Here is a 13,044-nt window from a genome sequence, read left to right on the forward strand (position 1 = left end):
GTGAACTTGCAGTTACTTCATCTAATCTGATCTCAGTAAACTTGCAGTTACTTCATGTAATCTGAAAGTAGCGTATGTCGTCATTTGCAATTAGAAGAATAATACCAATGAGAATCAAATTAATGACTAGGCTTTGGCTTTCACATAGATGGGTTTCACAAAAGGTAAAAAAAAGACCATAGCAATAATAACTCTCAAGATTAATGAAAACAGTAAACAACTGGCTAGAGAAATTCGGTTGTAAGCATTCAATATAGTGTTGGGTTACTTAACAAGTTACAGCTCTCGTAATGCACGAAAGAAGTCAACCTGCAGCACAATTCTATGGCTCAGAAGCATGTGATTGCTAAAAGAGTGATAATGTTCTCTGCATGCATCAATAACACTATCCTTAAAGAACTGGTTTCCCTTCAAAAATCTTTTGTGGAAATATCATCCAAATGCCACCTTAGAGCTTTGCGAAAGTATCATTGCCCTGATGCAATTTTTTTCACCAAGTAACCAAGAAAGAGTCAAAGGGTCCTAAAACCAGGGATATATACATATATATATACATATACATATATATATATATATATATATATATATATATATATATATATATATATATGTTGTGTGTATGTGTGTGTGTGTGTGTGTGTGTGGAGAGAGACAGGCCATTACGAAATTCATGAAATAAACATTGCATATAGGATTAGCAGGACTTTAGCTAAATGATGGTTGGACTGTTGCTCTTTTTCCATTTCAGGTCAGCAAACATTTCACTGTTTAGGCAGAAAAAGTCTTTTCTGTCAGCCAATCCAGTGTGATTGTCACATCACTTTGGTAGGCAATACAACCCCCACTATTAATAAGGACAAGTCCTAACAAAGGGGCTACTATCTTTGAAAATTCAGTAAAATGGCAGACGGAAAGTGTTATGGATAATCTCCTGAAATTGCAAGGAGAGATTGGGTTAAGGGAACTTAAAGAATTGAATATGGCCAAGTGAGTTTGTATTTTGCTTCTAGCATTCATCTTAATAGCAATGTCATTGAGGTGCTAATCCGTTGGATGGGGAAACGTTTTAAAAACAAGGAACGGTGAAAATGTTGGAAAATTGTTTTTTTACATCTGCATCTGGTATTTGTGGAAACTATAGAACATGGTTAAACACAATAGGGTTTCTAATATGTGTAAATGTGATTGACTCAGGGACAGATTAAATTAGAATCTCCATTGCAGAACTCAGACCTCGACATTCTGAATTTTGGTCATTCTACCAACACCAATCCTTTACACCTACTTGAAACTGTGGGTCTGATCAGGCTAACAGGAGGTTTTCATGTTGGCGCCGTGAAATGGATCGAGGTTGGATAGTTTGATCAGATGTCTCCAAGTGTTGGCTTTCCAACTTAAAATTAAAGGAACCATATGCATTCAAATGAACAACCAAGGCTGGTGGCTTCGGCTGGGTAATGTGCATAGTGAGGGCCAACCACATCAGAAGTTCATGGAGTTTTTAAGAGTGGATTTTCTGCCAACGGTAGTGGGAGATCCACCAGCAATTGAACCATGTCATCTACTTACGGTTCTTCAAGGAATAGTCAAGTATAAAGAATGGTTGTTTTGGGATTGGAACCCCTTACACAATTCCTTTGAAATAAAGGTCGAGGCCTACTCCCGTGCAGGATGTTTTCCTGAGTCGTACAAGCAACGTGTTTTCTGTGGGCTGGCCTGCCCGACTAGCAATGCTATATGACAGCACCATCATGAAACTCCATAACAATCCCAAGTGAACCCAATTATAAATCAAATAAACAGGCTTTTTAAGATTCAAGATTCAAAATAGGGTGCTAAAAAAAAGGCTAACTAAAATAGAGAGTTAGCATGTTTATACCATACAACTCTGACAAGGGGTAAAATTTGTACAAATGAACCTTGAAAACTTCATAAAGATACCTCAAAAATGAGTTAATACATGTCCAGAAAAACATTTTACATAACAGGCTTATGTAAAAACACAGTTAACAAATCACAATCATATGAAAAGGGATACTTCAACCCCTATATATTCATTATAAGAACATTGAATGCAGTTTGTGTGGGCATTCAGGAAAGACCGCATTCTAGTCACGGAAGGAGAATATTGAACCTCTGTCACGGATATAGACCCATTATTATGCAATAAGAATCCCATAAAGTTGAGCTAAAGTTATATCAACTTTTCATGATCTCCTTCATTTCCTTAGGTGCGAACATCCTCCAATGGTGTCTTTACAAATTCTTAGGTTTATATGGCCATTATTTTGCATGAAGGGTGAATCACTTCAAGAATCTATGAATTTAAATTGAGTGAAGTGAATCTTTAAGCAAGAGTTGTACATTCTATTAGTTTTCAATGGAAATAGGCTTCCAAGAGTCTAAAACAACTCTCCAATTCCTTCTACTGATTACACATATTTCAAAGAGATTGTAAACCAACAAATTTCCTCTTTAATACAACTCGATACAAAATTTATCAACAAGCTAGTATTTTTCTCATGTGCTTCATTGGCTTGTTTTTTGACCACTTTGGAGAGAAAATTAAACAGGCCATGTTGCTAGTTTGTCATTACTGAGACAGGATTGACTCTTTCGCTGATGGAAAATTCATGTCAGTTACAGAAACATGTAGAATTGGAGGAAAAAACAAGAAAGAAAATCAGCTCTTGAATCTAGCGCGAATGAAGAACCATTGAAACTGAGGAAAGAGCATGGAAACGCTATGGTCGTTCAAAATGTGGCCATGGATCGTGGGTAGCCAAGCACTGAGGCTGCAAAAGAATGAGTACTGCACTGGATTCAGAACAGAAGCTAAGCAGAGATATATAGTGTTCCTAATTAGTTTTGCTCTATTTTCTCTCTTTCAAATATTTAATACCTCTTTCCAAGACAAATATCTTCCCTTACATAATTTCTTATACATACCCATATATACGTATGTATATTTTTCTTTTCCTCTAAAATCTCTCTTTCTCTTCAAATCAATACATCTTTTTCTCTTAAGCTATCATATATGTGTATATGTGATGGTATGTACACATATATTCATGCTTCACCTTCACTCAATATCACTTATGATCACAAGCACTACTCCAAAGAACTTAAGCTAGTTGAGATGGAGCTCTAACTAGGTGGTAACCAAATTAGAGCGAAATCTCAAACCTACTTTAAGTCTTAAGAGAACACTAAAATGACTTCAAAATGATTTCTCAAGTTTTCCAAATGATATTTTCCAATTTTAGTTTTCTCTAAAATATTTTACATTCTCAAGCAACTCTTCAAGAGCCTTTTCAAATGTTTGAAACATCAAACTTTCAATATTTTTCTACAGCACATATAGAATAAAAAAGATGTTTAAGTTAAAACGAAATGCATCAATGGTAAACATAGCACTCAGGTTGATTACCCCCAGTAAAGGCACTGAGAACATTTGATCCTTGTACCGACGGGTGAGTCCCCTTTCTTTCCTATTTCAAAACAAAACCTCATTTTTCTGGGGCACTCCAAAACCAGTGAAAATTTTGGGATGCAAACACTTGGCTAGTCCAGACAGCCCCACTAGCATAGACTAGCCTTGGCATCGGCTAGGTAGGTCACCCAGCTTACGTCGAGCGCTATCCGTCTGCATCATCCAGGCCTGGCGGCATTGGCCAGAGTCTTGATACTGGCATGCCTGGTCCAAGAGCATGACCAGCATTGAACAAACCAGCTAAGGCTGCGCACCACCAGTCTCCATGTGGCCAGTGGCCGGCCTAGGGCCACAGTCGCAATCGCTATTGGTACATGGTCAGAGACCATCCACGGCCAGGTCTAGTTGGCAGGTAGTAGACGACGGAGCCACCTACTGCCCTCTTCTCCTACATGCTCAGTGTTGGTTTTGACTTCCATGAAACCCAGCTTCACCTAGGCTACCGTGCTAGGATGCCTTGCTACCAACTATTTGAGGGATCCCTCTTGTGAATAAAGCAATATAACAAACATATTTTTGAAAATAAATGAAATTTATTTCGTGTTGTTCATGCTCCTGGTGTACTCAAGAATAGCTCTCAACTCCAGATAGAAGATATTTAAAAATTTCTTGCATGACCATTGGGAGGTGGCAAGAGGAAATGAAAATAAATGAAATAAGAGGAGGACTAGTTACCTCTAATATAAATGATTTTATGAATGAGTCTCCTTCTCCTGATGGTCCTGGGGTTGCCTTGAGTGAAGTTTCAATATGATGAAGTTATTTCTCTAAGAGATCTCCTTGTACTCCCTTAAAGAGTTTGAACTTGGTGAAGCTTGCTTCCAAGGTTAGAGAGGAAGAAGAAGAAAAGAATAAAGAAATGGGAAGAGAGAGCTAAGAAAAACTCTATATTTTCAAGTAAAAATCACTAGAAGTTCTCCAAGGTTTAGCTCATGCCCAAGAGAGAAAATTGTGGGGGTATTTATAGAGAGTTTTAGAGCCAAAACTCAAAATTTGATTTTGTTTAATTTAACAACATTTTCATGCGATTTTCAAGTATTTTTAAATGATTTTTAAATTTTTCAAAGCATTGGGTTAATGGTGTTATTTTATACGTGACGATGCCTTCATATGCAATTCTGGTAAATGGTAGGGAGCATGACTTTTTTTACTGCCTAGCGTGGACTTCGACAAGGTGATCCTATTTCTCCTTTTCTGTTTATTTTTCTGATGGAGACCCTTGCTAGAAAACTTCAATGGGAAAAATTTCGAGGGGCTTTGAAGGTGCCGAGAGTTAGTCAATAGAATTTAATCTACCCTGCTTCCTTCTTTGCTGATGATAAAATGTTGTGTTCAACTGCTGAAAAAGATTCCATTCTAGCAATCAAAGCTGTGTTTGCTGATTTTCCGGTGAATGAAGGTTTGGAAATAAACCACTCAAAGTCCCGTTTTGTTGTTTTTCGTGTGGAGGTTTTAATGTTTGTTGAGCGGTGCCTTTGCCTATCTCCTATTTAGGGGTGCCGCTATCTACGGGCTCTTTCCCTGTTCAATATTGTGGCCCTTTAAGGGAGCAGATCTTGAAGAAACAGGTGCTATGGAAAAGCAGATTACCTAGAAGAAATAGGTGCTATGGAAAAGCAGATTACTTTCTTTCTAGGGTAAAGCATTCTTAATAAATCATTTTATTGAAAGTGTTATAGGATTTTGGATGAGATGCTTTAAGATTCCTAATTCTGTTGTAAGAGATATCTCAAGAATATGTGCATGTTTTTTTGTTCGGGGAGAGCAAGACGGAAGTAAGAGACTTCATTCTATCAGCTGGGATCAATTGTGTGGTCCCGTGGAAGAAGGGGGAGCAGGTTTTGTCAATCTATGGACATTCAATTCTGCTCGTCTTCTATATCTTGCTAAAATCCTATCTTAGCAACCTCTTTATGGTCTGCTTATGAAGAGTTAAAATATTTGGATTGTGACAGTCTTTGGACTTGTAGAAAAATTTCAAATATGTCATGGAGTTGGAAAGGTGTCCTGGATAACTGGCAGGCAGTTAGTCATCAAATTCAATGGGATGTAGAAACTTAGCCCCACCTAGATCGATCTGGATTAAGCAAATGGGTGAGATGTCAAGACTCTCTGATGACCAAGATAATCTCTTATGGGGTCCTCAAAATATGAATTGCAGACTGACTGTTATGAGGAAAAGACCAATTTTAGAATGGAGAAAGTCCCTATTGTGTTGTAAAGCAATTCCTCATGCTAAATGGTGCTCTTTCCTGGCTTTAGAAGGGAGATTTTTGATGCAAGATAGAATCAAACATTTTGGAATATCTATAGCCAATAGATGTGTCCTTTGTAAAAAAAAGGGAAAAGTCTTCTTTTCATCTGTTTGGATGTTGTGAGTTTTCTTCTTATGTGAAGAAATCTGTGGTAGGAAATTTAATATCTTTATTCCTTCTTTTAGTTCGATAAAGAAAGAGTATGATTGGTGGAGAATGAAACATTTTGGCAGTAGTTGGGTAAAGAAATGTTGGTGTCTCCTTTTCCCGATTATCATCTGGATGATTTGGAAAGAGAGAAAGGAGAGGGTGAACACTAATTCTGAAAAGGATAGAAGATATATATTTTATTATGTGTGGAAAGATTTCTGTTTGATGACTGAAAATGTAAGGTGTATTCAAAAGCATAAAAGAGAGATGAGACTGTGGTTTTGGACAGGTATTCAATCAGATCAAGGGAAAGTGCCATCCAATGTGTATATGGTGGTAGAATCCATATGTTCTTATCGTAATGGATTGCAGAAAGTGGCCATTGTTATGTGTTCTAGAGAACTGGGGATAAGGATAAAGGGGCTCCGCGTTGCAGTGAGCGGTCTTGCTTGGTCTGCAGAGGAATTTTTGGGAGTTGTCTTTAATCAATTTTTGTCTCGAGGCCAACGGGTTTGTTTTATCTCAGCACCTATTGTGTGGAGGAATAAGCTGAAAAAGACAGTTGGCAATGGTAGAATAGAAGGTATGGGAGCATTCCTGGGATGGGGTTTGGAAAGAAAGGTTGTTTCAAGGATTACAATCCTAGTGGTGAGGTCATTGATATGCTTCTTTTCCCCATTCAGGAAAATTCTATAAGGTGGTGGTCTTAAAAGTTTTTCATTTTTTGTGTTTTGCCTTCTGTAGGCTGCCAGGTTTCCTCATGTCTTTTCTGGTTTCTTTACGATATCCTCATTCATTTTTTATTTTTTCGTATTAAAAGGGAGGGACCCTACACCTCAGCTGATTTGCATTGGAAATCGCTCGACTGCTTTCAACTATTCATGCTTTTTTTTAAACAAAAAATGTAAATGAAAATGAAGCTTGATGCTCGATGGGGAACTCGCTAGCAACAGGCTTCAGTGGTGAGGGGGCAGGTGACCTCCCTCCCTTCGTTTATTATTTCTTCATTAAACAAAAAATTGAGGCAATGGAACCTGTTGTGTACCCCAAGAGGTGACCTACTACTGCCCTGCCTTGCTTGCTGCCAGTGAAATCGCTGCGCCGGGGAGGCGACAGCCTCCTTTGTTTTGCCAAATGATGAAAAAAACAACACCAATTGTGGGAGTCCATAACCACCATCGCCTTCTCCTCAACGGCTGTGACAGGCATGACAGCAGCCTCCCCCTACCGATGCTAGACCACAGCGACGCTATCGGCTGTGATTAAAAAAAATGAAAAAGAAAAAGAAATAAGAAAAGAACGTGGTTCATCGGCCGATCATTAAGGGATATAATATACTACTTAAATTAGCGATAAAAAGTGTTTTAAACCAATGTGAACCTCTTAATCTGTTTCTAATTACAAATTTAATTTAATGTAAAACATGTTCTAGTTAAAGTTATTTTTAGACAAAATTTGAACTTTCTACAATTAAACTTTTGATGTAATAAGAGCCGTTCATTCTTTATTCGAAGAAAACATTATTAAAATAAAAAATGATCAACTTAATATATATTTCTCATAAAATCACTCTTAAGATCATATCTACCAGGTTAGATTGGTAAAAGCATATTTTAATAATGTATTTTAATGGATCTAGCTTTATTCTTTATCCAAGTGGTCTAAATATTTTGCCAACTTTTATGTAGATTCGCATACATAAGCACACTATTGCTGGAAATAGTGAAAGGTCTTTTGCGGCATTCTTGGGTTGCATACATATCAATGATGACATAAATATGTGCCATTGTAAAGTCTTTAGTGGCACTTTTCATCTGCCATCAAATATAGATGGCATGTGGTGTGTCTCACGATCAGTAGTGGTGTTTTCTAGTTGTCATAGACTAGTATATTAAATATGTGCCACTAATGCTTTTCAATTGCATTTATTCCTTGAACATACAAAGCTATTAGTTTCAACCTGCAGTGACAAATAAAATAGATTCTTTATGAATAGTAGGGCTGGAGCCAGGGAGCTGGAAAGGGCCGAGGCCCCCCTTCAAAAAAAATATATATACGCAAATTTAATAGAAAAGTATCCTATATAAAATTTTTTAAAAATTATATTTTTACCCATGTTAAAATTTTGAAACTACAATTCGACCTCTTTCATCTAGAATTTATTGGAGAATAAATACGGTGGCTGTTGTTTATGTGCTAGAAAAAAGTTTGTGGTTCCTATCCACAAGAGAATCGATGGAAAATCTAATAGAATAAGGATGTTATTTGATTAAGAATACAAAAGGAGGCCCGTTTCCAAGTTTTCTTTATAAATGAGTGACAATAGCATCTCCCTACAACCAATCCCAGCTTCAAATTTTACAAAACTGTACCTTTTTGTTTTGCAACTCATTATAGTTGAACATGAATAAATAGTGAAAAGTAAATTCTTTATCATTATCAACAACTGCAAAGAACTTTTTTCCTTTTACATTTAGTGCATTACACCTTCTATCACATAGAAAAGAAATCTTATATATGTAAATTTTAGTTAGAAAATCTAACCAACCATAGATACATGAGAAGAGGAACTTCATAGATTGCTGTAGACTTGAATTGCTGAATTGAACAGGAAACATTTTGTAACTGTTTCATGAATATATCATAAAGATTGGGGTAAGATTCTTGAAACACTTATTAAAGTGTTTTATCAATTTACCCCGTTTTTAGCGTATTCATATAATATTATAAACTTTTTTTGTTACCAAACAACCCTTGAATGTCCGAATAACTTAAGAAGCCAAACAAAAAACCCTCTGCCAGATGTTCTATGTTAGGTAAAAAGAATCTTGAGTTCTGGCCACTTTGAAAGGAGGCCAAAAAGCATGAAGACCAGATCGATCGATACAAATACGAACAAGCAAACTTTCAGTTCAGTTTCAAGAAAAAGAAAGAATAATCAACATTTTAAATGTAGCAAAAATTCAGTGAAAGCAAATATAAACCATGTCATTCTATAGAACAACACAGAATCAAAATAATCCTTCAAGCTCGCCAGAATTCAGAATCTTCAATTGCCTATGCCATTTTCATCATTTACCTTCAAATAAAAAGAAAAAAGCCATCAATGAATTCGATTAATGGAAAAAGTAATGGGTATAAAATCACTACTTAAAGAAGGGAAAAGTAGGTGTGATTCATTCTGCTTAGAAAATAAAATATGGGGAAAAGAAGGTTCCATCGATCAGAGTTGTAGAAGAGGGATTGATTTACTGGGGGAAGCATCCTGGCAGGTTTTTGGCAGCGTGGAGTATTTGAATCGGGTCGGCCCACTACCCGGCCCAACTATTAACGGGCCGGGCGATACCATAGTGGGATGGCCCCAGCAGTGGAGGAGGCGGATGAGGGTGCGCAAACTGCATCTGCGGGTGGTCAGGAGGCAGAATCCATTGGCGCTGGGGTGGTTGCAGAAGCTGATGCTGCTGATGGTGAAGATAATGATGATAGGGAAGAGGAGGAGGAGGGTGTGACTGATGACACTGGAACTGGGGGGAACTCCAAGGTCCCTGAGGTGGTGGAGGAGGAGGATGCTGCTCCATGGGTCTCATGTGCTTCTGCGTCTGATGATGGAGGCTGCTGCCATCCATTGACTTCTCCCTGCCAAACCTACTGCGATGTGGCAGTGTCTCTTGTGCCCCAGAAATCTTCAGATATGAATTTGGAATCCCTCTCTCTCGTTTGGCTTATGATGGGGATGGATTGGGCAGAAGGAAAGGAGAACCACCGGATGGGGTTTGGGGCTGATCTTACCTGCCGCGACGAAGTGTGCCCCCCCCCCCCCCCAAAGCTTGTTAGTTCAATAGTCTGCCATGAGGTGCGTCGGTGGTGGACCGGAGGTCGACTGTGACAAACCAGCAGTGCGACGATGGTGACAGTGTAGACCAGCAGTGCGACGGAAGCGACGGTGGTCGTGGATCGGACAGGCACAGATATGTCCCTTTCAAATGAAAAGGGAAAGACTCAAGTCAAGTTATTTCGACCTAATGGCTATCGGGCCTTAACGGGCCCCAACTTCTAACTGGGACCCGGCCCGACGAGCGCAAATCGTTACCGACCCAGGCCCATTCCAGGCCGGGTACCGGGTACCCGCCGGCGACCCGGCCCGGAGCCCAGGCCTACTTCGATCTAGAAGAAGTCGAGTAAACCCAGGTTCATGGGTCAGTGACTCGAGTCTCATGGGGCAAACTCATATAATTTAAAGTTTTAGATTATCTCCGTAATGTGACAGGCGTGACAGCAACCTGGACCAGTGATAGCCGACTTTACATAATGTAGAAGAAGGAAATGAAATCGTGCACATGGCTTTGGATCTGAAGCAAAGGAAGGCCAAAGTTGCTGGCAGAAAAAGGATGGTAAAGGAGCTTTATAATGTGAAAATTTTTTCCTATTCACTGGCAATGTTCCAACACCAGAAACAATGCTTTCTTTAATGGCTTTTGTCGCTCGTGGAAGGTGGTCATGGCTCTTCAATGGCATCCCGTGGCCGTCAAAATTCCCAAACAACTGTCGCAGTTGCCATCCAAATGCCAAAAACACTGTTTCCTAATGGCATTCTCCTTCCTGTGGCAAAGAGAACTAGTTCTTCAATGATGGATCATAGCGATATCAATATATCTGATTTGGATCGGATATCCAACTAAATTGGTTCGAAAAAATTGGATATGGAAAAAAATTTAATATCCGACTAAGAAATCAGATCGAATTCGGATTTTAGAAATGACATCTGATAAAATTCGGATTCGGATTTGGATGTATATAAATATCTGATTGGAGTCGGAAAATGATTTAGATTACGGTGAAGGAGCTTTATAATGTGAAATTTTTTTCCTATTCACTGGCGATGTTCCAACACCAGAAACAATGCTTTCTTTAATGGCTTTTGTCACTCATGGAAGGTGGTCGTGGCTCTTCAACCGCATCCAGTGGCTGTTAAAATTCCCAAACAACTGTTGCAGTTGCCATCCAAATGCCAAAAACACTTTCCCAGTGAAATTCTCCTTCATGTGGCGAAGAGAAATAGTTCTTCAATGATGGATCATAGCGATATCAATATATCTGATTTGGATCGGATATCCGACTAAATTGGTTCGAAAAAATTGGATATGGAAAAAAATTTAATATCCGACTAAGAAATCAAATCGGATTCGGATTTTAGAAATCACATCTGATCAAATTCGGATTCGGATTTGGATGCATATAAAGATCTGATTGGATTTGGAAAATGATTTAGATTACGGAGAAGGAGCTTTATAATATGAAAATTTTTTCCTATTCACTGGCGATGTTCGAACACCAGAAACAATGCTTTCTTTAATGGCTTTTGTCACTCGTGGAAGGTGGTCGTGGCTCTTCAACGACATCCAGTGGCTGTCAAAATTCCCAAACAACTGTCGCAGTTGCCATCCAAATGCCAAAAACAGTGTTTCCCAGTGGCATTCTCCTTCCTGTGGCAAAGAGAAATAGTTCTTCAATGGTGGATCATAGCGATATGAATATATCTGTTTTGGATCGATATCCAACTAAATTGGTTCGAAAAAATTGGATATGAAAAAAAATTAATATCCGACTAAGAAATCAGATCGAATTTGGATTTAAGAAATGACTTCTGATAAAATTCGGATTCGGATTTGGATGTACATAAATATTGATTGGATTCGGAAAATGATTTAGGTTAGATTAATTTGACATAAATATTCTATATCTAGTGCTCTTACATTTTGAAAATTGGCAAAATTCAGTTCAAAATTTGGATTCAGATAATACTATAAAAGTTGGATTCAGATTGTGAAATCGAATTTCGGATTCAGATTCGGATATGACTTTTCTTCATTTGTATTCAAATCTGATTCCTAATTTGAATCAGAATATGTTAATATCCGAGAAAGTAGATATGATTAAGGGTATATCTGATCCAATCCGTCAGCATCCCATCGCAGCATTGCTTCAATTCTATTCAAAACCATATTTTTGTACTCGATCATCAATGGTTTGGATTCACATTGGATTCAATTCTTTTGTATTTGAGCTATCAGGATTGTGTCTATTTTGATTCGGCTTGGGCTTTATCTTTTATAGCTGAATTTCGACAGCATGAGATCCCAAATTTAAACATAACTGGGTTGGATCTTTAGTAGATCGAATTTGGCTACGAAGGGATCATTTTTTAACTAGATCCAGTTAAATGGATTCAAAATAAGGTTAATATTCAGATATATCCAACCTAATTAAGTCCTTGCGCATGAATTATCGTCACTAGAAAGCAACTCTCTCTCTATATATATATGTGAAAATTTTTCTCCTTCCATTCTTTTTTTTTTCAGTTTCATGTCGATCGAGAGAAAGAGAGACAGTCAGACAGAGGGACAGAGAGAAAATGGGAGGAGAAAATTTTTGAGAGAGAGAGAGAGAGAGAGAGAGAGAGAGAGAGGGAGGTAGAAGGCACGCTACAAGGAATGTTAGTGATGCTACTTTCCCTTAGTGCTGAAATAAATAAAGGAGATCTCTCTTTTTTTGCTATCTCAACTCCTTGTTTCGACTGACAGATAGAAAGTAGTGACCACAGGCAATGACTTACTAGTAGGGCTGCATACGAGCCGAGCTTGAATTGGGCCAGCACGATGTGGCTTCACTCAAAAAAGTCAAGCTTGAGGTTGAACTCGACTCATTGAGCTTTGTTTGTGTTAAGCATGACTTGTTTCTTTTAATTTGTTTAACTCAATCAACTCGTTTAATTACTATTCGTTTAACTATTTTTTCATTATAATTCAACATTTATTATGTAGTCGAGCTGAGTCATGCTTTTACAATTCAAACTGGACTCATTAACATTTCAAGCATATATTTGAACTCGAGCTTGAGTCGTTTATAAACAAGCCGAGTTGAAGTCGCGTTTTGAAGAGAGAGTTCAAGATGAGCTCAAGCTGGCTTTACTCATTGTGCAGCCCTACTTGCTATGAATAAAAAACATCTAGTGACCGACAGCTGCCCCTTTTTTGTGGGTTTATATCACATCTGCGCCCTTTGCTTGTTAACCTGTCTGCTCTTCTCTCTCTTTTCTCTTTTTGTGCGTTTAAGTGAATATTACATTGCTTGTTCATTGGGTTGCTT

The sequence above is a fragment of the Nymphaea colorata genome, chromosome 13 (assembly GCF_008831285.2).
Source record: "Nymphaea colorata isolate Beijing-Zhang1983 chromosome 13, ASM883128v2, whole genome shotgun sequence".
Lineage (NCBI taxonomy): Eukaryota > Viridiplantae > Streptophyta > Magnoliopsida > Nymphaeales > Nymphaeaceae > Nymphaea > Nymphaea colorata.